The sequence below is a fragment of the Chroicocephalus ridibundus genome, chromosome 4 (genome assembly GCF_963924245.1).
Source record: "Chroicocephalus ridibundus chromosome 4, bChrRid1.1, whole genome shotgun sequence".
Lineage (NCBI taxonomy): Eukaryota > Metazoa > Chordata > Aves > Charadriiformes > Laridae > Chroicocephalus > Chroicocephalus ridibundus.
In genome coordinates this window covers 33,929,975-33,956,178 of record NC_086287.1, presented here as the reverse complement: position 1 = coordinate 33,956,178, position 26,204 = coordinate 33,929,975, and the positions used below count along the sequence as shown (strand labels likewise).

Here is a 26,204-nt window from a genome sequence, read left to right as displayed (position 1 = left end):
GATAGCGTTTACATTTTAGTTCACCTTGTTTAGGCTTAGCTTTCAGTTTCTGTGGGATATAGGGATTTCTCTTTGATGTGCGGTTTTTTTGTGTCATTAAAATTTTGCAGGCCCTTGAAAGGGGAAGTTGATAATTGGTACTTTTAATGAGACTAAGGTAAAACACTTTGACATCCCAGCCTTCTCATATGTAATGTGTTTACTCTCATTTAAATGTATTTATTTGGAAGTAAATATGTAAGATCAAGCCTCTGAGTGCCGATAATACGATAATGTTTCTAGGACGCTGTAGCAGCAGTGAAGATGCATTCTCTACATGCTCATAAGTGTAAATCAGAGCAGGTAACATTGACATAGCATGCACAGTGTTTTGATTCAAACTTAGCATACAATCACAGAATTACAGTAAGGCAAAATGAACAACATCATTCATACTGTTTATTCTTCAGCTTGCTCCATGTATATAGAAATACATTGAGACATTTAAATTAAAGCAAGCTTTGGCACAAGCACTCAAGCACACTCTACTAAGTGTATGATTTTTTTGTTTCTCGTGATTTAGAATCCAATAGCTAAGAATGTTTTAAGACAGAGGAAATTGCTTACATGAAAGTGAGACTATCGTTTTGACAAGACTGGTGGTTAATTTATCTGTGCAGCATTTATTTGTTTGCAGTTTGTTAATTTCCTCTTTGTGTAAAATTAAATTGAGCTTTCATGAATGACCTTTCCATTTTTTGTATTCCTATCATAATTGAAATGTGAAAATAAAACCCAGATACAGATACTTCAGCTAGCCTCATGAAACACAATTTTAAAAGTTGTAATCTAGTTTTCAGAAGTATTTTCTCTTTAACTGTCTGTTACAGGACTGACTGTGGTTCCTCAGGACCCTGCAGATCTCTTACAAAGACAGTAAATAGTACTTATGCTGATATTGGTTTGTGTCATTTGCAGACTTTGTAAATCAGTTGTATTTGTCACTTAGATACCATAAAAACTTTTTAAGTGAGATGCTGAAACATTAAAGACTCACTGAGAGCAGTGTCATACTAGAAAAGCCCAGTTTGCATTTTACATGCAGAAATTATGTCAATCAGTAAAATTAAAGTGAAAAAAAAAACCTTTTTTTTTGAAAGTGAGGAGTTCCAAATACAGGAATGTAGATTTATCTGATGCAGTTTTTTAAAATGCTCTTCCTAACTGAGACGAGGAATAACAGACATCGGGAAGATAAATAAAAGATATATACGCACTTATTAATGAATTAAGTAACTACTTTGAAAATAGTTTCATTTAACGCTTGAAGACTGCAAAAAGGAAACCAGATTTTATCTAAGTATGGGGCAGTTCTTTTCTTGCTTTCTTAAGCCTCTGAATCTGTTCTAGAAGACTGGAAGACAACAAAGTGCTGTTGTGCTGTTCCGAAATAGTATAAGTTCTACACTTTCTGGATGGCAGCAGCAGATTGTTTGTGCATACTTACTATTCACACACCTCAATTCCTTCATGGTGAGCAAGCTGCTGTTGCAGCGCAGGAATAATAATTATAACAAAAGCTACTCAAGTGTTCAAAATGCCTTTCAACCAAGATAGTTAAAATTCTACCGTTCTTCGCTGTGCATGTATATATGTGCCTGTATGGATGTGTCCCTGAGACTGACTCACAAGAGAGCCTGAATAGCTCCATACCCAGAGGGCCGCAAATGTTTGTTTTTTAATACTGGTTTAGCTTGTACTCATGAGGGTGTAGTTTTGTATAGAACCTAGAAACACATTCCAGTATCTGAGTCCTCACTCTATCTATATTGCTTGTTTAAAAGTTTTGCTGCAACTTTTCTGCCAAACATAAATAGGTCAGATTTGAGTAAGATCTAATTAGTAAAGGGTCTCAGTGTAAAATCCATTTAAACATTTAACAACAACCTTTCCTTTTTGAATGACGTGCACTAGTGTGAACCTTTGACCATGAAAGAACACGCAAGACATAACTTGACTGCAAAGATATGTTTGCAACATAATTTTGCCTGTCTTCACAACTGGAATGATCAATTATTTTCTACTATTACTTTATGATACTTATAAAAAGATACGTATTGATACACACACTTTACCATTAAATCATACTACAAAAGCTCACCTTTCTAGAAATCTTAAAAGAAGCTGCTTTAGTCTGTATGTCTAAGATGGAACATTTTCTTCTAATTAAAAGGAAAGCAGGTTGATTTTCCTTTGTTATTATGTTAAAGTCACAAAGAGAACAAGGAATAAATGAGGACAGATCAATAAGCAGCACACAAAATTAAAGCTTTGTTCATAATAAAGAAAAAACCCCACATTTCAAATAAATTGTCTGTTTTTTTAATACGAAGCTGACACAGCATTTTTTATTCCTGAGTCACACAGAGAAATGTTGCTGTGCAGTGGACCATAACACAGAAAGTCTGACCATTTTGCAGATTTATGGAATCCCAGTAGGATTTTCTTTCTAAATATAAACTATATGCTATACTCACAGGCAGAGTCTCCAAACAACATTCTTGCTCTGATATCAGCATTGCTGTTGCTGGGCAAGTCTGTCATTTCAAAACTTGAATTATATCTAAGACTCTCAACACAAATGTTTATCAAATACTCTGAAAATGACCCACAAAAACATTGTAAATAAATCAATAATTTTTTAAGTTATTGGAATGTTAGCTGGAAAGATCTGACTTTTTAACAAGCCTTTTAAATCACTTTAATTACACTCACTCTGAGAATGACTGAATATGCAGAGTACATCAAGGGAAAGCTATTTGTTTGCAGACAGCCTTGAATGTAAAGGGTGATACTGTAATTGGCTACAGGTTTAGCTTTTCCATCATCACCCTCACACATGAAGGTCTTCAGTGTCTGCCAAAGCAACAGCCACTCTACTGACAGTTCACTGGATCTTCAGTCTACTGTAACTTTGCAGAAATTTTTGTGAAGAAAAAATGCATTCTCTGAATTATGAGCCAACTATAGGTTATATATATAGGGTATAGTTGATAACATATGTCTGTAAATTCCTTTTATTTATTGTACATTAAGTTTCAGCAGAACTGCATCTGCTTTCCCTTTCTGAAAGTAGAGGTATGCTTGTGCATATATCCTATAATATTTTTCTCTACGTTAACCTGGGATTTGAAATTATACTAATGCGGAACACTTTATTTTGTCAGCTTTTTGTAGTGGAGACATAGGGTGACTTTTTAAGTTAAATTTTCGTTGTCTACGATTGGGGGGAAAATGACTCTCACCTTTAGAGACTCCCCATATGCCACGGTCTTTCTCTAGAGATGGTTGGCACTCCCCTGGTCCCTCCAACAGTCATCTCCTACCGTGGTGTCTCACCCTTAGACACGCACACAGAGACACAGACACAGGGCTTTCTGGCCACTAGTCCAGTTTGATCTTTGCTAGTGCTCACACGCTCACTTGCGTGTCGGCATGTTCTCCAGTCACTGGCACCTCAGACACACGGACCCTCCAGCCCACAGCCTGACCCCAGCTGGTGCTCTCGGAGTGCCATACAGACACATGCACGCAGAACAGGGAGTCCAGCACCCAAGAAAGCATTGGGAAGGAATTTAATAAGACAGGGCAGTCTGCACTGATCGGATGCAAAGCACAGCCACAGAATACCCACCAGCAAACTATTTACACGACAGGCACTTTTTGTCCCTTTCTTCCTCTTGTTCCTCCCCAGATCACCTAAATTCCTCCCTTTTCCTGTCTTTAGTTCCTCCCCTAAACATCCCACAGTAAATCCTGTGCAATCCTGAAATGGTATTCTGCATCTCATAATGTGCCCCATACCCTTAGGCAGCAACCTCTATCAGTCCAAAAGGTGCTCCAGCATTGACTCATCTTGATGGGTTTCACACCTGGACAATGGGGCTCAGGCTGTCCTGGAAAAGGTCTGACAGAATGTGCCTTCCTTTCAGTCCTTAATTTGCATTCCTTACCTGCTTTTGTGCCCCTGTGCTCCTCTGGTCATGTGCAGATGGGCTGATGCCTCCTGTGATGGGCCTGGAAGGAACCTCCCCCACCTGCCATTGTGTCTCTGTGCTCCTTTGTTGCAGATGAGCCTTTGCCACATAACACATTCTACAAGTAGGCTGTATTAGTAAGGATTCAGTAGGCAAAATATCCTTAAAGCACATCCGCCTCAAACCCGCCCAGACAAGTTGCTGGACCTCTGGTTTGGGTTTGTGTAGTAACAGCAATTTACCTAAGGACAACTCCCCTCATATCTCGTAATGCTTGTGATTAGAACAGCATTGGCTGCAGTAAATAATTCCTAAAACTGTTACCTACTATCACAAATAGTAGCAGAAGTTGTCTTCTATTTACCTGGGTAAATAGATATAAACTCTTAGTGCGTATTTAGGCTAAGGAAGCAGGAGAGAACACTATAGTCCCAGGTAAATTTGATTGCAAAGTGAAAGTCTTATTATTCAGTTATGCAGTATAACCGAGTTCAAAACAGAAGGTGTGTTGGTTCCAGCGGAGTTTCAGCTGGCAGGTGATAGACCTTCCAGACCTAGTGGAGATTTAGGACAGAGGCGTCCAGACTATAACTTGCCATTGATGATAATCCTATGACAATTCTATCAAATCTGCTGATTGTGTTCATGTGGTTTCCTTGTTTCTGAACTCTTGCAATTTCAGTCTGCTGTTGTATGGTTTTGTACCCGTTTGGAATCTTAGTTGATATTAATAGGCAGGACTCTCATTTGTCATCTTCAGTAGCAGAATGATAGCAAATGAAATTTTCAGATTAAATTCTGAGTGATTTTGTGAATAGTAAAACCATATGATAAAAAAGGAGTGCAAGAGAGTGTTGTGGGAGAGAACCCTCAACCAAGGACAACACTATTCCGGAAGGGTACCTTTCGCATCTAATGCACACCAGGTGTTAGAAAGGACTGAGGATTCCCAATTTCAATTACTTTTATGAAATGTATTGAATTATTTTAGAAAACAATTTTGCATATAGTTTAAGAGAAGACACAGACCCCATCTGAATGGATATAACATTTAACAGGGTGAGCTAAAAGGTATCACAACTCCCTATTAGTCTCTCAAATAAGTTCACGTTTGCTGTTGCTGAGATGAAGTGAAATCCACAGGATTCTAGATTTCCACAGATCTGAAGCATTCAATAAGTAGCGCAGGGAACTATTTGAATATCGTCACATTAAATCAATAGAAAACACAGATATTACATTAAAATGTTGTTAGATGTCTGCTAGCATGAGTGAAACAAGTATTTGGCACGGGGCGTTAAAATGAGATGACCTGGAAAGAAGAAGCGTTTAGAAAACCTGTATTCAATTAATGTCTGTAATACCTCCATTCAAATGAAACTACGTGTTGGGGGGGAGGTGTCACTGTATCTAAGTCAACTATGAAAATAAACAGTTTGTTGTAAATAGAGGGTAAGAAAGAAATAATACTGAATGTATATAAATTTGCAGTATGCTCTCCCGTTAAATTGATTTCACTCCTGACCATCTGAACTCCAAAAAGATTACATCAATAATAGAAAAGGGTTTCAAAAACCATTACTGAGGAAATGTAAATGGCTTGGTAAATTGAAGTAATGTGAAAGATCAGCAGTTTCATTAGAGTTAAGAAGGAGAGTAAAATACACAGAATAAGCTGAAAGAAGACAATACAAGCCATAGATATTCAACCTAGGGGACACATTGCCGTGAGATACTACTAATGCCTAATGAATTTCAGATTTGGAAGTCATATAAACTTTCATGCTAATGAACATAAATTGGCATATAGAAAGTTAAGAAAAACCTTTCCTTTTCCAACTTTTCCTCTAGTATGCTTACTGTGGAGCCCTTTGTGACTTCCCCTGAAGTATCTGCCAATTTATAGAGAGAGGAACTGGACTGAAAGTGTAGGAAATTTCTGGTTCACAATATACACGTGACTGTATTTTATTAAATAAATCTGAGAATATTCTCCTGAAGTATGGCTAAGCACAAGCTTGGTTTTTACACCAATATATTGCATCCTTTCTGTTTCTGATCCCTCTGCCTTTGGAATCATGACAGCAATAAATTTGCTGGGTTTTTCTGCTTGGTAATTTTTTTTCATGTTCAGTTGTTCCTTTTGCGTGTTCATTGTAACACACAGAGTAATACTAATATTTTGTTATTGAAAAACAGGAGGAAATGCACTGCAAAATACTTTAATGTTTCTCTTAAAGTGCTTCATATTAGGCTTCCCCCACACTCAACCCTTCCATATTTACCATGTTTTAAAGAAGAGAAATGTAATTTATTGTCATGACAAATGGTATTCTTAGTAAGGCACCATGAATGACTGCTGTCACCATTCAGAGATGTATCTCATATTCTGAGAACTAGCTGTAATAAAAATCTCCTTTGTTCTCAAGAAAGCACCCATAAGATCAGAGTATTAGCAAGGCTACCATAGCTGATCTTAGCTATAACATATTCTGTATGTCTAAAATGATTATGATATTTTATTTATGTAAACACCCTTTTAAAACTTCCAGATGAGTGTTAACCAGTTATTATAGTGTTTCACAAGAGCTTCTTGGCAGACAAACCTCTCTCTGCTGCTAGATAAAGCGAGATTTTTTTAATATATATTATTCTTCAGTAATAGTGGTGGGTTCCAAAGGAGCAGTTATCCCAAATATTGCTGACAAATCACAATCTTGGGATAAGTTGTATGGTACTGTTGGAATATTTGTAATTCATCACACTCCCTTTTATGTTTACTAACTTTGATGTTAATCCATGAGTAGGATGTCCTTCGGTGAATGAAATCTATTTTTACAGCTGTTTTAAAATTGATTGGATTGCAGGCACGCCTACTGAAATCACTCAACCAATTGAAGAAACAGAATGAGATTTGGATTATAGGGTTTCAGATAATACCAAGTCCCTTGTGAAAGGTATGTTATTTCTTCTCTTTGTTCTGCTTTTGGAAAAGTATAGCTGTGGGTTGGTGGTTTTTTTCAACTGTATAGGTCATAGGAATTATAAAGATTTCCAAAGCAAAATCACACTCTGTGTTCTGAATAAAGATAATCCAGGGCAGAGTGTTTTACAAAGGTATTTAGTATGTTATATATGATCATCACTAGTGTTCTTTCAAGGACATAGGAAGATGTCCTTTAGCTATCTTTTCAAAACAATTCCAATATTCCAGTTTTGATTATTATTTAACCACACCATCGGTTAGCAAAGCTCTTACAATGAATCATACTACACAATATGTTACACAATCCTTAAGGGTAGAAACCATTTTTGTCAAAGTGAAAACCAAGGCTGGTTCCTTACAGCAGGGATTGAAAGGCTGCTGCCCTGATAATCAAATTCCTCGAAGTCAGTCAGTCCTCAGAAGAGGAAATGATTCAAAGGATTTCAGCACGCCACCTTCCTAAGCCCAAGGTGTAAAAAATAGTGATGCCATAGAGAAAACCAGCTGACTACATCTGGGGACTCTACTGGAAAACTTGGCATTTTTGTTTCGGAAACCTTGAGGCCTATTCCTTCGGTTACTTATGTACTGTTAAGGCACTGAAGTTGATTTCAATGCAGATTTTCATACACTCATTTTTTCAGATAAGTCTTTTGTTTGCAGGAAAACTACATGAAGAAGCCCTAGAGAGTACCTTTCTAGTACCAACAAATATATATGACTGTAACTGTATTTTTCAAGTAAAATAATGCTCATATAGTTGCATTCGTTTACATTCTGTAACTTTTGTGTCTTAAAACATATTGGCTGAATATATCCACACTAACACTGAAAAAATATGTATACTTGTTTGTATGTATATATAATAAGAGAAATAATTTATATTGGCCTTGCAAAGCTTTTAGCACTGTCCACCATAACATCCTCAGAAGCAAATAAAGGTACAGTGACAGAGTTGCTACCAAGTGAACTGAAAACCCATCCACATTATCTAACTAGAATGATACGTCAGTACATGTTCCACAAGGATCTGACCCGTGTTTTGTTCAGTATTTTTGGTATTGATTTGCATCATGAAATAGAAAACAGACATCACATTTGAAGATGACACAACTTAGGAGGAGTTGCAAGTATAATGGAAACCATACTTGCATTCAAAAAATTCTTCATAAATTGAACAGGTGACACTGAAAAGAGGCTGCCACTTAATAGGAACAAATGTCAAAGTTTTAGATGTAGGCAGAAATGATCAGCTATACAGACACAGCACGGGCGATAACAGGTGAGGGAGGAGTTCTGCAGAACATGATCTGAAACAGCAAGCCTCATACCTTGTTGTGCAAGGCATGTTGGATTATTCTTCCGGTCTGCTTGATATCAGCTAGAAAACTCCATCCATTCTTGGAGAATGATAATTAAAGAAAGGTGTGCGCATCTGGACAGAGTCCAGAAAGGAGGAACTAAAATGGACAGAGATCTGGAAAACACGGTATACAATTACAGGTTGGAAGAAAGGCTGAGAGAAGGCAGCAAGGAAGGGATTGTGTTATTAACCTGGTCTATGCTGGATATGATGAGGAAGAATAGCCTAAAATTGCAGGAAAGAAAATTTGAACTAGACATTACAAACTACCAAATAAATATTACATATAATAATATCTGGGTGCAGATAGATTCAGCAGATTGTAGCATCACCGGTAGCTACATGAACCTTAAAGACAGGTTTGATGGCTTAGTTCACTCCAAGCTCAATATCCCCCCAAAGTCAGTTTTTATTACCCAATCTTCACCAAAAACCAATAAAGTGACACAATGTTAATCAAAAGCAAGCATTAATCCCATTTTCAGAAATTTGATTATCAATTTACACATTTACATGAAATGTAAAGTACAATTTATCTTCATGAATATGAAGGTACCAATGACTAAGCATTGCTTTAGGAGGTAGGAAAGAGCATTTTCCTTTTTGGTTTGCTAATGATTCACCTCTGAGCAATACTGAGTATTTCAGCAGGTTCTAATGACACCACCTAAACTTGCCCAGAAGACCTTGGCATTTTCAAAGCTGGGAAGGGAAGGCAATGGAGTGATGAAAGGAAACCTTTCACCACTGAGTTAATATTAAGAAAATCAGAAAGAGTGGGAGGGAGGGGTATTTTGAATATGAATAGCTCTCAGAGATAATCTGCTATAAAAATAAGTATGACTCCCCACTGACAGATTCCTTTCCATTAATACAACTTGAAGATGCAGGGTTGTACATCAGCCAGAAACCATGAAGTATGTTTTAGCTTGACAGCTAGATACAAATAGGGTGTGAAAAACTTTTGGAACTTACTAAGTACTAGGTAGAGGTATAGTTATCTTTTCATTTGTGTACCTTTTGTCTTGATACCTGTATTACCTTTTTTGTTTGTTTTTATTTTGTAAATGAATACATTTCTCTCACCATTGTCTCAGGCCAGGTGAATTTAGTTATTCTATGACAGAAGATTTATTCCATTTCGAAGTGTGTGCTGAACCTGCAGACAGGGACAATCAAGCACTCTAGCATTTCCCAGCACATTATTAGAAGCTGTCATTGTCTCTGCTCTAACTGGAGAGCTGATAATGTAGGCATCTACGGTTTAAAAGTTTTTAGATGTCAACCAAACAAATTGTTTGGAATGTGTCATCCCATCTTTAAATCCGTTGCTGAAGCCTTTTAGGACCGGATTTCATAAGGTAGGTCAGGAGTAATTCAGATGCACTTCATTCTATTTTGCAAGAGGAGGGCAGATTAGATAATTTCTTACGGTCCATTCCTATTTTCCAAAAGCCTGTGAGTATGCCTACTATGCAATCAAAGAAGGTATTGAAGCACAGAGGGATGACAGAGACTACCTTTAATCCAGTTAACATAGACAGTAAGAGCGATGAAGACCTCACAGACTCTTTAGAGCTTTCTGGCTTTATAGGCTTGCTGGCATCCAGGATGTATGATCGCAGGCTCCATTATTCTAATGTGCCATTTCCTGATATTTTTACCTCTACCACGTTCTCTTTCTCTGAAGTCAACAACAGTTAATATATGAGCCTTACTGGAGACCTAGTTGTTTCTTTCATCAAGTATATTGGAAGGTTCTTACTATATGCCTAACTTAAAATGCGACAAATCTTGTCCAAATGGGTGTCGCTTTTTATGTAACGAGCATATCACACAGGTTCAACTGAATTATTGCAGGTTAGTAAATTTGCATGATTAGCTGTACTGTGATTGCTCTCTCTATGGATGTCCCTCGTCTGTAGAAAGTGAAAGAAAATATGACATAGCTTAAACTGAAATGAGAAATTGACTAATTGACTATAATATCAAGATTTACCTGGTGACCTATAAAAGAGAACAGTTCCTTAGGGATCCCCTCCTATGTCCCCAACTAAAAAGTAACAAAACATTTATTTCCAGAAAAAAAAGATTGCTGAGAAAATCATGGGTATTGCACTTTATAATCGCTCTTTGTATGTTTTGGTCTGTGTTTTTATTTTCTGACCTATTTCATAAAGATAATTGATAAACTAATTGATACCTTTGTAAAAGATTTAGAAGTCTGTCTGTGTAAGAAAATATGGGCATTGAAAGGAATTTAAGCAAAGCCTTTTTATTAATAGCATACTCAGTTACCATAGCTCAGCTGACATACATTTACTTCCACTGTGGTCTCTTTATTTCTAGTCCAAGGCTTCGGTTTCTTAAGCCAGACCTTGCAGCACTGAACGAAACAACTCAATAAAACCAATTTGGATACAATACTCAGAACTGGTACTTACTGCAATATCCAGTGTTGGTGACAGGCTGTCTGGAGCCCTGCCAATGCTGATTTAGCAGTATATGCCAGCTCAGTGAGTCAGAAACAGTTTTTACATGTGCCAGCTCAATTGTGCAAGGTTGCTCAGAAATCCCTTTCAATTTCCAGGCAGAATAATTGCTGTATTTCCAATCTACTTTCCTTAGGAGAAAGGAACAAAGGAAAAGAGAAGCATCAATAGAATGGCTTTTACTATCAAATTTGTAGCCTGCTCTAGAAGGTCACTGCTTTGAAGATATTTCACTGTAAGTGAATATTTAGGTCATGTGATAGTGGGTGCAGCTTTCTGTCATTCAAGTACGCAAGAGAGAAAAGTAGTAATGGAAAAGAATAAGTGCTATAAAACAGTAGAAATAAAGGTTAAAAAAGTCACTTGCTTAGGAAAAAAATAGTTTAACAAAGACTCAGGGATGCACACAGAAGGGGTAGCTCTATGTAAATTTAGCCCACATACCGTATCTGAGAGCAAAAGAGAAAGATGTAACACGGGTATGATCTTTGTAAACATGTCTTTAATGAAATGATCTGGTAACAGTATAGTTGTTGGGATAATACTTACCCCTGAGTATAGAATGAGTTTGTAGAAAATGCCAGTTTCAGTCCCAACTCCTGTAGAGTTCCACTGTTCAGCTCGCTATGAAATATGAAAACAGCATTTTTAAGAACCAAGCCAAAATAGCTATTCATCATTTGCCCAGGACAGTGTCATTACTGACTGGCTGCATAGAAAGCAAATTGTAATTTAGTCTTTACAGAAACCAGAACCCAACTGGAATAGGTTTATATTGCTTGATTTTTAAAAAATAATAATAAAACTGAATAAGAGGATAAAATGTACATCACAGTAGTCACTGAAATCAGTAACCATCACTTACTGAGTGCCTGTGACAAGACTGGTACAGTGTAAAACAAAGAAAAGTTGCCATCTACTCAAATTTCCATATAAGGAAATTGCAAGCTCACTACGAGAAAGGGCGTTGCTCGAACACCCAAACCCATGATCCCTACCCCAAAATCTAGTTACGAGAGGTGGAACAGGTGATTGGAAAGAAAACTTCTCCATTCCTAGGCTTTGACTGAATAACCAACATGCTCTGGGGTTACCACTGGGGTTACCAAGGGGTGAAGCACCTCCCTGTTCTCCCACCTGTCTTTCTCGTGTGACAAATGCCCCTCAGCTCCAATGGGTTTGAGAGTCAGATAACTTCCTGCTATTTTTAACCTCTGAAAAATCCCTCTCGGCATTTTTGCACCAGTCTCTCTTTCTTTTCTGCTTCCACCACTGACTAACAAAGCTGGCTGACCTTCCCATCAGAATTCCTTCTTGATGAGTTTTCTATGCCTGTTTTCTTTTATTGCATGTCTACCTTTACACAATATCAAACAAGCCTCTGTGGCTAAGGCCTAGCTTATGCCATTCTAATCACTTGAAACACTGAAGAACAGTTTCCTTTATTTGCTTGTAGACATTATTTACCTTCTACATTTCTCCAAAAGGAAATACTTAAGAGTTCTTAACACCTGATGAGGTGCTTAGAATAACCACTTAGATGATGAAGTTAAAAGGAAAAAAAAAAAGAGAGTTTTTTTTTTAATACTGACCCCACTTCCTCCTTAAACATGGCTCATAACAAAAACTGAAATAAAAAGATGCAAGGGGAATTTTTTTAAAGTTTAAAATTATTTTATCATTATTAATGAAAACAAGCCATTTTAACAAAAACATCAAGGACTAAATAGGTTAATTTAAATTTCAGTATATTTTAAATCTAAAGCAATGTCAGTGTAAGTAGGCACTGTTAAACCAAGATTAGATGGGGTTTTGAGCACTTCAGATTCTCCTTTAAGACACCTGCATTGAAAGACACACGCAAAAACTGTAAGTCCAAAAAATGTTAAAAACTATAAAATCAAACATATCTTTAAGTAGAAAAACTGGATACAAAAGCTGAATTTGCAAGTGTCCATGTAATCCATTGTCTACATTCTCACACGCTCAAAATAGTCCTTAAGCTTCTCTGAGAGCAATGGAGCCATCTGAGAAATATAGCAGGTGTCATTGCAAAATATTGCATCATATATTGATATTACAAGTGTCACAGTGACATGTTGTGCCAGATTTGTGGTCTGTCCGTCTGTACTGTTCATCTACTGAGATGTGCACAAGTTTCTCTTGGCAAGGCAAAAACTTTGTAACGAAAGAGATGAACAATTTCGACTTCATTTCTGAATTAAATTTATCTTCACCCAGGGACACATGCATGGTCAATGGCTATAGGGACCAGCAAACTTCAGCTTAATCAGGCATAACCTGAAATCTGAAATCCAATATTAAAATAACTTGTGTGGTCTTGTTTCTTAATCAGAGTCTGACGTTTTTTCTACTACCAAACTAAGTCTTATTACTGATGAGATGTCACAACACATTTCTGCACGGTTGCTGAGGAAAGTGGATTTATTGGTCAAATGACTTTCGATATAAAATATCTAGCTTTCTGCAATAGCAGCTTTGAAATGACTGACATAATAGGGAAAGTTTGAACAGCACTAGTTAATCTGATGGTTGGTAAATGCAATACTGGGCACAAGTGTGTTAATTTTGTGTGTCTACATGGGTGGCAGTTCCTTACGATATTTGTCTACATGTGTGCAATTTGAAAAAAAAAAAAAAAAAAAGAAGAAAAGTGAGAACATTGGATTTTCCTCATGATGGATCACTGAATTCCCAACTTAGAATATAGCTGGTATTCTCAAGGATTCCCAATATAAACATGCGACAATCATATAGCTATTCCCATGCCTTAATCTCTTCCTGCAGTAAAACTACTGAAGAGTGAAGTCCAGTAAATTAATTTGGAGGATTTAAAACCATCATCCAGTAAATCGAATATTATTCAAAAAAATAGAGGGTGCAAGGTAAGGTGGCCATTGATCTGTAGGAAGAACAGTTATACATAGTATAAGTGAGTTAAGGTGCAATCATTGAAGTGTGGGAGATGGTGTGGTCCAGCCATTCTTCCCGCCCCCTCCTCGTCTTAAACTGTTTCCAGCTGCAGTGCTGATTTTTGTTCTTTTGAGGAAAATAAGCTGGGGTATATTGGAAATCAGTCAGGGAGAGATAGAAGCTTTTCCACAATTGTTACTAAAGGAGCTTGTTGAGAAAAATTAGAGTTGCAAGCTAGCCACGATGCGACAAATAAAATCAGGTTTCAGAACCTGGTTGGGAAAGAGCACCACCATGTTCAAGGGATCTGATAACACTGTGTTTGTAAAGCTTTTGCTGTTACTTCTCCATATGATATCTTCTTACAAAAACTATTGTATCACACTTTGAAGAGAAGAGCACTGAGCGACTTCTTGTAGTGGCCCTTTGGGGCAACTCTCGGTATATATTTTGGGGTATATAAATTCAGGTATATCTTTTTTTTTTCCCCTCCTGTTTTTCTAATCATTATGCATTATACTTACATTACACTAATATCTAACAACCGCTCTTTAGACTAAAGCTACTAGACTAAAGGCTCTGATTTGCTGTAAAATGTTGAACACAATGTTCTTCCCAGATTTTCCAGTAACAGCACTTTGGTTCTGTCCTTTCTAACGTGTCTGTTTTAAGATGTTGGAGCATGCCCTGTGCCTTTTCTCCTACTATTCAGAAAGCAAGATCCTTTTTCTACTGATTACACTAATATAGTATATTCCTACAGACCAGAAGGGAATGAAATCTGCTTGAGAGCTTTTGCAGTCAACAAAAGATCGTGAGGCTTTCAGCTGTTTGTAGGCTTGCCTTGTCAGTTTGAGCAATAGTGAAAGTTCAGCGCTGAATATCATCATTCAGTACCGATAGCCTTAAATTGGGCAGATTACTTAGCATTTATAAATGTACAACGTCCCTCAGAAGTTTCTCAAATTTTCTGTAGAGTAGCTTCGTGCTTTTGGTTCAGCAGTCCATCCTTTCTACTTAATACTAGCTTTACAAAGCTTCACGAAAACCATTCATCCCATCATTCCACAGTGTTTTGCATGTAGTCCACAAGATACCTCCTAACTCACTCTGCAGTCAGTCCAGAGGAATAACCCAGATTCTCATCTACAAATCGATGAATTACAGGATTATATGACAGGAGAAAAAACTTGTAGCCTAATGTTTCCAGTTAGCTCAGATGTTGTGAGAGTAATGCACCAGGGCATCCCTGTTGTTAATTAGAGTCAGGTGAAGTAATTTGATATATCTGAAAGTTCTTGGCTAGAAAAATATGCAATAGAGTGTATGAACGGTAAGATTGTACCTTTGGGCTCATTTATGACAGTGGCGAATTAGCACTTACTTATTTACCCATAGTGAAATCTGTTTACACCGATAGACTTACCTACATATAAGAAAGCAACAGAGCGGTGCTCCTGAAAAATCTAAAATTCAAGGTTTGATTTTACAGATTAAATTTGAAGCTACCGAAATGAATCTGTTTGAAGGAATTAGCATGGAGAGAATGAACACTGAATACAGGGAACCCTCAAGTAGGACACCATCTTTATTATTTAAATGAAGAACATATAGGGTTACGTTGTAATCAAGGCTTTATCTGTTCAGCTGAAATGTGTGAACCCACATGGGCAAAAATGTATACATTTCTGCGTTAAACTGATGAAAACGTTCCAAATTTACCCTCTATATTTTTTCTTTTACAGATACATATCTGTCAAGCTCATGATTACTAAATGCAGTTCTGTCACATTAAAAAAATGTATCTGTGACAAAGACAAGATGACTGTGAACAAGGCCAGTGACACTGAGCTACAGCAGGACAGAATAAAGCAGAAGGTTTGATAATGAGAGATTACACTTTCCAGCTATTCTTGAGGACCAGAGGGAGGGAATTATTTGGTTTATGCTGGCAGCAATTTCCCTAAGCCATGTGAGATGGCATACCTCAAGCTGTTGCAAATGTAGGCAGAACAACCACTGGCCGTGGCTCTTGGTCGGATCTAGATTCCCTGGGGTATAAAATATATTGAAAAGGCTCCTAAATAGGGGCTGATCACTTAATTTGACTCTTTGAATGGAAGTCCCACATATTCTTCAATCACTAACACTTGTTCACAGCTCCCTTGAAGCTTAATAATCACTTCTGATTTTTTTTTAAATTAGATTAGCTGCTCATGGTTACAGTTTTACAACTGTAACGTATCAAATGTGTTAAGCCGTACTTATGCACTGTCCCCTTTTCTAGGTTCTGTAAAGCTGCAATGAAGAAAGGTTATTAAGTTCCTGCTGTGTTTAAGTTTCCTACAGGTCAGTTTTAATAAACTGTTTGTTTCTTCAGAAATGTACAGTGGCCACATTAATCCCCAGTCCTTGAAAACTTAAAACTTAAACGAAGCTTTCCCAAAGAAGTTTTGAAAAGAGAAATATATTCGTATTCATTTGTGGATATTTAAATAGCCTGTGACTTATCATTTTTCTGTAAGGAAATTGTGGCTAATTGCAATGGTGGACTATTGCGTTGTACGTTTTTCTGAAGCAACAATACTTATAGCCTTTTGTCCTTTATAATGTCACTGCAAGAAAAAATCATTCAAGGTTTTCAGTTTTAGTGAACAAGAAACACCTTTATCGAAATACAAAAAACATCTATTCTTATGCAAATTCTGTGTGAGACATATAAATGACCTTTTTTGTCATTCCTCTACAGGAGTTGATTGTTTCATACTACTAGTCTAAAATATACATACAAATCACAGCATTAAGAAAAATTTCTTTTCATAATGTCAGATAATGTAAATTTTATTGTAAAATACTTCACAATTACATATATTGTATCTTAATTTAAATCTAGTCAGGTGTTCTGTAAGGATAATATGCCTTAGACTGAAGTAAGGCACTTATACTAAAACTGTACTGCCTTTATCCACCTAATTACGTTTAGATAGGTAAAAATGTAAAATGTGTGTATGTGTGTCTGCTTGTGTGTGTATTGTACAGACCATTTGTAAATTGCCATAAAGATTAGTCACCTAATTAGTTGCTACTGTATATTATTTTTCAAAAGATCCAGATAGAGGATACATTGGCAAATGTTCAGACCATCTTTATGTTATTACATCTAATTGTAAACATCAACACATTTAATTATCATGCAAGCATGAACAATTATGTCATTACTTTGTAAACATACATGAAAGGTTATGCATCACTGCCTTTATATTATAAAATATTTGTAACATCATGAAAGACAACCATACCAAACTTCTTCCCTCGTATTTGGTTTACTCATCATTTGAGAAAGTCACAATGATGAGGTTAATAGCACAGAAGATTGTTTTTCTGGTAGAGAATACGTATCCATTCCATCTGAAACATCGAAAGGTATCTGCATTATCTTTCCTTTAACATCCTGTTGAAGTTACTTCTACAAGTTTATACATCCTTGACAATATTTAGTGACATAACATTCCACCACAGAGAACAGAAGCAAACATCCATTTGCCTTCTGAAGAGGCCTTATGAAAACTAACTCACGCAGCTTTAAAGATATAGGGGAGAAAATAATCTAGGACCGTAGAAGCTGAATCGTACTTTTTAATTTGGTTGAAAGCAGATAAGCAGTAGGCTAACAAAAAGGTAGTAATTTTATATTATCAGTTTTACACAGCTCCTACGCATAAAAGACACTAATTTTAGAAAATGTCTCAACTTAAGGTTATCTAATGCTTTACCATTTTAATATTCAGTTTTGGCTTGCATTTAAATTTGCTATATTTTCAAACTCTGGACTGAAATTGTCATGCCAGCAGTTGGACGCTGAATATTTTTCAAAGATTTGGTCATACTGTAAAAGCCTTTCATAAGGAATTCTTAGCCCATGCATGCTCTGTAGCAGAAATCTCAATTTTGTCCAGCCAAATGCAACCAAGTTATGAACTTTTAGATATTGCAGTTCATCTTGTACTAAGGAATATCACGTACTAGACCTTAGTAAGAAGCTTTTAGAATCGAGCAATATAATTTCCTGAACAGTAGGAATGCTTAACTCAATAGCGCATGACGCTGTGCACTAGGCATCCTTCAACTCTACCCGGCAGCCAACAGGCCCATACAGTCTGACGTACACCAATGTAAAGACACCAGGTCAAGCCCAAAAGTGGTTTAGGCATGTAAGCATCAAACTGCATCTATTCTAACAAACCTGCTAAGACCACAGGCTCATTAGCTACAGGGCAGCAATCTGCCAACATAACTATACTATTTCCTGCTTAATTGCTCCAGAATTATTCCGCTGTGAGAAAAATACCGTGAAGCACGCTGGGAAAATGATGTAACATTGGTTTAAAGTCAGCTGTTTTCCCATATATACTACTGAAGTTCTGTGCTGGTGATTATATACAAGATGCAACATGGTTACTATGCAGATAATTTTTGCTATTTGTTTACTGGCAAAAAAATCAGAAATTGTATGTATTGCAGTGCAAGAATGATAATTTTCTAAGTTAGAAACTCAAAACTTAGGAAACGCAAGAATTTAGGTTGATTTGGCAATATTAATTCATCCCTCACATGTATGTTTTATGCTGTAGTCTTTATTTATCTGTTCTTGCAAGATTCTTTTCACATTTTGCCTAATTGAATAGACTACACTATGTTCTGGAAGTGTATCAAGGATAAACTGTGAGGGAGAATAATGACCAAAAGAAAACTGATTCATCCATCATGTAGCTAGGAAAGTCTGTAGGAGCAGAGTATGTCTGGAAATGGTAGGTGAAGGATAAGGGATTTGAATTGTGACAGTGAGAACTGAATTTGCCACAAAGTTCTAATGTGACGGTAATTGAGACACTTAAACCAAAATTTTCACATATGGCTGCTAATGGCTGCTAAAAATGGCCACATTTTCTGGGTACCTATTTGAGTCATCCTTGGCAGATACATAGAAGTGCCAAGTGATCACAGCTGTGACTGAAATGAGTTGGATCTATGCTTGTTATTTAAAATGCTCTGAAAAATCAGGCCCAACTCTTTCAAATTAGCTAAATATTAGTGAAAACTCAATCATTTTAATTTGTTTCTGTATTGGGTCTGGCTGAGATGGAGTTAATTTTCCCCATAGCAACCCTCATAGTGCTGTGCTTTGTACTGGTAGCTACAAAGGTGTTGGTAACACACCAGTGTTTTGGTTACTGCTGAGCAGTGCTCACACAGCATCAAGGCTCTGTCTCCAACATTTGGCCCTCAGCAATAGGCTGGGGGTGGGCAAGATCTTGGAAGGGGATACTATGGTGCAATATAGGTCATTTGAGTCTGGGTCTTTAAGTCTACCTATATAAGCTTGTTGCCTTTGACACCCCTGGCCAGATTGAACTCTATCTGGGATTCAGCTTTCCTAACCTGATCCCTGGCTGCTCGGACAATTTCTCTGTAATCCTCCCAGGGTACCTGTCCTTGCTTCCGCCTGCTGTAGGCTTCCTTTTTCTGTTTGAGATTGTCCAGGAGCTCATCCACGGAGGCCTGCTGGCATTTTTGCCTGACTTACTCTTTGTCAGGATACATCTTCCTGAGCTTGAAGAAGGTGGTCCTTGAATGCTTGGGGGTAACGGTTTTAAACTGAAAGAGGGTAGATTTAGATTAGATATTAGGAAGAAATTTTTCACTAGGAGGGTGGTGAGACACTGGAACAGGTTGCCCAGAGAGGTGGTGGATGCCCCATCCCTGGAAGTGTTCAAGGCCAGGTTGGATGGGGCTTTGAGCAGCCTGGTCTAGTGGGAGGTGTCCCTGCCCATGGCAGGCGGTGGGAACTAGATGATCTTTAAGATCACTTCCAACACCAACCATTCTATGCTTCTATGATCTATGCCTAGTGTCAAATTCAGAAATGACATTAATGCTTGCAATACGGTTTTCACTTGCAATAAGCCAATTTAGCCTGAATGAATTTAGCACTGTAATGTTAGACTGACTGTAAACCTGGCTAAGTTAAATGAAGTTTCAGATGGGCATAGAGATGCTATTTCCATTGCATTATCCAGGAAGTTCACTTCCTTGCTTGTTTTCACTGTTCCTACACCCACTGGAAATGTGGAGTGTCTTCATAATTTTCAGAAACTTATAGACAGCATCAAGCAAGGACATATGTTGAAGACTGAGATAATCAAGCATACATCAAAGATTTCAGTTTCTGACCTCTGGGCTACTTCCAAGCTAGCTTTCAACTGAGATGTGTTTTTATTTTTTAAATTAATTAAATTAACTGACAGTTTATTTCCTTGTGATAACAAGATCATATTTATAAACAGGATATATCCTCTATATCCTACTTTGCAGCAACAGAGTTTTAGTAGGAAAACTTGGCTATTTCTAGCTAGTGGAAGAAATTAGCTTGGGAGGATCACAGAATCACAAAATGGTTGAGGCTGGAAGGGACCTCTGGAGGTCATTAGTCCCACCCCTTGCTCAGGCAGGGTGAGCTAGAGCAGGTTGCTCAGGACCATGTCCAGTCAGGTGTTAATTAGCTGCACAGTCAGAGACTGCACAACCTCACCGTACTAACACACCTGCATTCAAGTTAGCTTATATTTATTTCTACATCTTATTTCCTTCCTGAAATGCCTAAAAAGTCCTCCCTGCTAAATGGTTATACCATTATAACATAGCAGGCATGAATATTCATCAGTTTTCGTCAACTTCTAACCTCCTTCTAGGACAACTACTTTCTTAGATCGAATGCAAGCTAAACCCAGTACCTTCCAAATCTGATAACCCTATCAAATAATAGAAGCAGCAGATCAAAAACCTACAGAATGAAAGTCACAATTATTTTGACTGAATTGAGTGCCTGTTTGTGCAGCTTTTCATCCACTGTATAGATTTAAACTGTATAGTCTGCATTTTCTACTCAGGTGCTGAGCCTGTGAAGATGTCATGCATGCTTAAATTTGATGGCTTTTATCTCCATTGAGTTCCAAAGCATTAACGTTTTCTATGTTGTAAAGTTTCCATGTTTCACATTGTAGAAGAGCTGGTGTTTGTGGTCTGAGAATCAATGTTTTCTGCAGTTTTGTTGAATATCATTTATTCTTCCAGAAAATCAAACTATTGAGCACTTATAATGTATGACCAATTGTATATATTTTGTCACTGTGATGGGTTGACAGTTACTTTCTTTTTAAAGTCTAATATATTTTCCAAGTTATTGTTGGGGAAACAGTCTGGCATTCCTTTTCCGTTATTGCCTTAGGCGAGTTTCCTGGAGGACAATTCTTTTGTTATTGCTTGCCATCTTTTGCTCAAGAACATATTGAAATTTGGCAGTAAAGTGTACATTCTTCTTTCTGTAAATCTGAGAATTATTGATTCTGATGAAATATTGTGAAAGGTATTGCAATAGTTCAGCAGAGAGTTGTGGAGAATAAAGAGGTAGCAAAGTCTGGAACAAACATGGGCAACCTCCCTGCGTACAAAATTCATCATTGCCTTTATAGCAACATACTCAGACTTTTCAGTCAGTAAGAGGTAGTGTAGGACAGGGGGTACGCATGTGTGAGGTGTGAGGGTATGGGGAGGCGTGGACTTTGTCGTAAAGGAATGTGAGTTTTCAATCAAAGGAAAAGCTTTGATCTTGGAAGGGAACGTAGGAAAGGAAAGAGAGAAGAGCAGTACCCTCAGCCTCAAACTGTCAGGTGACGGAAGTTTCAGTGCTGAAGTGTTGGTCCTGAGTGCAAAATGATCAAACAGGAGGAAGAGGGAATCGTAACATGAAATACGGGAGTATTTCTGAAGAGAGAGCTTAGGTTGCCTTAGAGATCTTAAGTTAATAACTGGAAAATTATGGGAGATTCTGAGGTCGGAATCATTGAGTTGCACTGTCGAAACTGATTGCAAAAAAAGTAAAATAAATCATGTATAGAATTGGTGGTGTGCATGTTGACGTGAGGGCAAGACTTGAGCTAGATTTGAATGAATGAAATTGAGAGTAGAGACAGGGAAGAGGTGACACAGTGATAAAACTTTATCCCAACCTGTCCTTACTACAAAGTGTCCCAGTTTTCTATTTTAGCACTGAAAGTGAGATGAAGAGTGCCCCCTTTTTTTCTTTTCTTTTCTTTTTTTTCTGAATTCCTGGCCAGCTTCCCTTTCCCTGTGCCAGAATGTTTCCCTGAGAACCCCTGAACACAACACCCCAGTTTTTCACTTTAAAAATATGATCAGTCTGCAAGCAGACAGAAAGAATCTGCAGATTGCTACTGACTTATCAGTTATTTTGGCATCATTTTCCACATGACCTATCTTGGGAGATATTTTAACTCACATTGTGAGCGATGCTTCTGAATGCAAACCTTGATCTTTAATGGTTGATTTTGCAGCACCAGCCAGTCTCATAATTTTGATCTGAGTAACATCTTGGTCCAATGATTTTCGTATTTGCTATCTTTGCTTTCAGCTACACCAATGTAAATATACTAGGATTCAGTTGAATGTCTCAATCTATGAAGTACAATTTATTCTGAATTTTGGTCTACCATATCATAAGGGACAATAGAGGTTCAAAATACCCACCGACTTTCTAGAATGTGATTAGTCTTTCGGTAACCATCCACCTTTATTAGCTGAATGCATATTTAGTATACCTATCTGACAAATAATTACTGATTTTCAGGCAAAGTGTTTGCAAATATCTGTCATCATAGCTAGAAATCTAGAATGTCACCAAATGTCTCTGGATGGAAATGTAGATTTTATGTTTCAAGGACAGAAGAGGTTGGTCAGAAGGGGAAATAAAACCATTGATCTTTGACAGAAAAGATAAAATAGATTCTGACTTCCTCATCCCTACTTATCTGGGAATGACTTGGGAATTCCCTTTCAGCATAGGTCCAGTGGGGAGGAAACAACACAATCTGCATTCTTTTGGACCTCAAACATTTGCCATCCTACTGGAATGATGGTGCTCCTCCCTCTTTTTGGCAACAGAGGAAAAGGAAAAGAACTTTCCTCATCCGTTTGTGTCAGAGAATATATTCCAATACCATTTAAAATGCAGTTTTCCCCCATAATGAGTAAGGCATAGTATTTAGCTTCCTAAAACAGCCTCTGGATGGAAGTGCAATGTGTTCCAATACAGTTTGCTTTCACATGTGCAATTTGTTTGTGACTCATGAATCCCCATCAATATGCCTTCTGTAGAAGACGTTATAAATGCCATCAATCCTTTATTTGTATTTGAATCACATGTATAAGGCACTGAGATTTCATAAGATACCAAGCAGATTTTGAGAGGTCAGCAGTTTTCATCTCCGGAACAAAAAAAAATCATTTATGTGCAAGATTTTAGTGAAAAGTCAATGTGAAAGAGCAACAGAAATCCCTGACAAAGCCTCCCCCCCTTCAATCCCTCCCACTGCCTCTCTGTTGTCATCCTTCTTAAGTATCACCTCTCCTTTCCATCAGGACTGGCACTCAAGGATACCAGATGGCAGCCTCAAGATTGTAGCACCCTTTAATGTCTGCCCTTTACTGTCTGGCAAAAGTGTTGACATTTCTGCCTTGAATGAGAACTGAAAACATTTAAAAATATATTCAACATGAACAGTCAGTGTCTAAGATGTTTACACACTGCTAATGGGCTTTGACTTTATTAGAATGATCCTTAGGTCTACAGAACTCACAGTCAGGTGTGAACTGGATATTTTCTTCTGTTATTTCCATTTCATTAGAGAAATAACCAGCTTTGCTGCCCATGGACTTAAGAGCTGCGCATACTATATCCATCAGCAAGTATGAAGGCACCGTTGTGGGGTTTTTTTGCAAGCATTAAAGAAGCCATGAGAGTACAATCAATCTCCTAAGGCAGTCCCGAAAAAGCTCTGCCTCCTCCTCTGGGAGGAGTTGTTCCATGGGTAGGATCAGGAAGAGATCAGGCTCTTAATTCTAAGGGGGCAGAAATAAGAACTTCATGTGCTAATAAACACTTGAGTCTCGAGCGGCTACTGGATTTTAATACTCACCTTCACAGTTTTTTGTCTTTAGTTGCACTCTGATGTTCAGGAGGTAAATTGTACAAACGCCTCTTCATCGCTGAAAGTAAAATTAATTTATTTGGTTGACTGAACTGAGCTCCGAAATAAAGGAGTGAATTGTTCATTTCTAAGAGTAAGCTTCAGGGAAATCTCTGGAATTCTTTTTTCTGAAGGATTGCAAATAGGGACCCGAATCCATAAGAAGACAGGTATTTTCTGTAAAATGCTGAACAGTCTCAATGTACAGTAGGGCGGAGTTACAAGAAGGCCCTGGGATGTCATGGTGTTGGGCGCCGGCGGAACGCAGCCCTGACACTGCTGAAGAGAGCACTGGTAGCGTGCTGTCTCTCTCCCGAGACTCATCCGTAGCACAGTATTATTTCAGATGGACATTAAAAAACCTTGTTTGTCTCCTCTTCATCATAAGCTATTAGATAGCTCTTACTATAAAGTTTCTGAGACCGCATTTAATGTTTTACATGTTTGCAGAGTTTTCTTTTTTGTTGTTGTTAATTTCTCTTTAAATATTCCCAGTTGTTAACAGGCAGAAATTTCCCACTAACAATATATGTGTCCCTTTAATCCTCAAATATGTGGAACAATTCAAGACATATGGATGACAAAATATAGGACATCATTTACCAACAAGTCCCTCGGATTAATGTATACTGCTTAAAGATTTAGCACAGAAGGACTACACATGTCTGGGAAATGAATACTACTTTCTGCTTGCAAACCCTGTATTTTGACAGGCCATATTGTCTTGAGATAGAACATCAGAAAAAGAATGAATAATTTAATCAGAAATAGATGAGACAAATAGTTTAAGGGACAGTACATGGATTTCCTTCTTGAAAGCTGAAGTCTACCCATGCTTCACATGACCAGCCAACCATTCCACACTAAATGGTGAGTTGATCGGAAGCAGGTTTCTTCCTCTGAGTTTCTAAACCAAATAGAGAAAACGTGGATTGCTAGAAGATGCAGCGAGTTTTTCTCTGGATATAAGGCAGCACATAGCTTTTAGTGCCTTTATTAAAAGTCTGTGGGGTCATTTTAAGATTAAGACTTCTACCTGCTTGATCTGAACTTTTTAATCAGTATTTTATTCAACAAAGCAATAAAAACAGTAGGATTCATTTCCATAAAAATATTATATAGATTTACTTTTTGCATCCAAGCTTTTACCTGGAATAATATTTTGTATGATTTGTTTATCTGAAAAAATCGAATACCGTTGTACTTCATTAGACATCTCCCTTCTCTTCCTCAGCAGCATGATGAACTGTAGGACAGAGTTATTTTTAGATGGAGTGAGCAGAATGAGAAAATCTGTATCTTATTTAGGAAAAAATACGTATATTAAGAACTAAATACGAATGGTCTCTTTTGATCAAATGGGGTGGAATAAGCATGTGGCACACAAATAGCTTATGTCAAGGCGTGCTGTTCCTGCATTTCCTAACTGTTCTTTCATATTTTAAATGTTGTTTTATTTCATCTTCACACTGGAACATGCTGAGTGATAGGGTTAGCAAGATTTAGTGTTTTCAAATTTGCACGCCTAAACCCTGTTTATTGGTATTTTGATGACATCTAGTGGTGAGCAAGCTGTTAGCCAATTTTATGTCCTATGCTGATATAGCAGGATCATCACATTATGAAGAATGCTTGTAACTGTGGGCACAAGGCTGGCATTTTGTAAGCTGCAGACAAAAAGGCTCAACACCAGTTCTCTTCTCTTCTTTCACCGGCTAATCCTAGGGAATTTCTGGTACTTTCAAATACAATGAAACTGTTATTCTTGTAGATCTTTTTTAGGATTTCCAAGTCAAGTTCTGCTGACATTGTCAGGAGCAGTAGCAAAATAGAAGACTAGAACCAGGGTTAGACGATGCCATAGTGAAACCTGGATAGCCAGCCTGGTCTTCAGCCTTCACCCACTGCCAACAAAATAAAAATATTGTGTAGAAATTATAAGTGCTTGTATGTGATAAAGCAATACCTGGTGCTGACAGAAAGCTGCAGAAAACGTGGTTTTAGATGTGTCTAAATGAAAGAGAATGAATCTCAGCTGCCCTGGTTGTGAATATCAAACCAGTTAGATGGTTGCCTTTGTTAGAATTCACATCCATATCTGCAAAATCAGTCTCAGGCCCAGTGTATGCAATAAAGTAAAAAAAGAAATCAAGCTGTGACAATTCTCTTTTCTCTCCCTCAGAGAATTAGTGTTGAATAGAGATACTTTGGTTGAACAGCACTATTTTCTACAACACAAACATTTTATTTTTAATAAATATTTATGAGGAGTTGGCAGGGGAGGAAGAGGTTATATTTTGTTGATTAGAA

At 37.5% G+C, this 26,204-nt stretch overlaps 1 long non-coding RNA gene across 2 annotated transcripts in view; it reads left to right on the top strand.

The window, feature by feature from the left end:
• LOC134514758 (uncharacterized) overlaps positions 1 to 26,204 on the top strand; it is an 87,661-nt gene that overhangs the window by 40,807 nt on the left and 20,650 nt on the right. For both annotated transcript variants that reach the window (XR_010070800.1, XR_010070799.1), the window contains exon 2: positions 6,884 to 6,973. This is a non-coding gene — a long non-coding RNA (uncharacterized LOC134514758). The remainder of the gene's footprint in view (positions 1 to 6,883; positions 6,974 to 26,204) is intronic.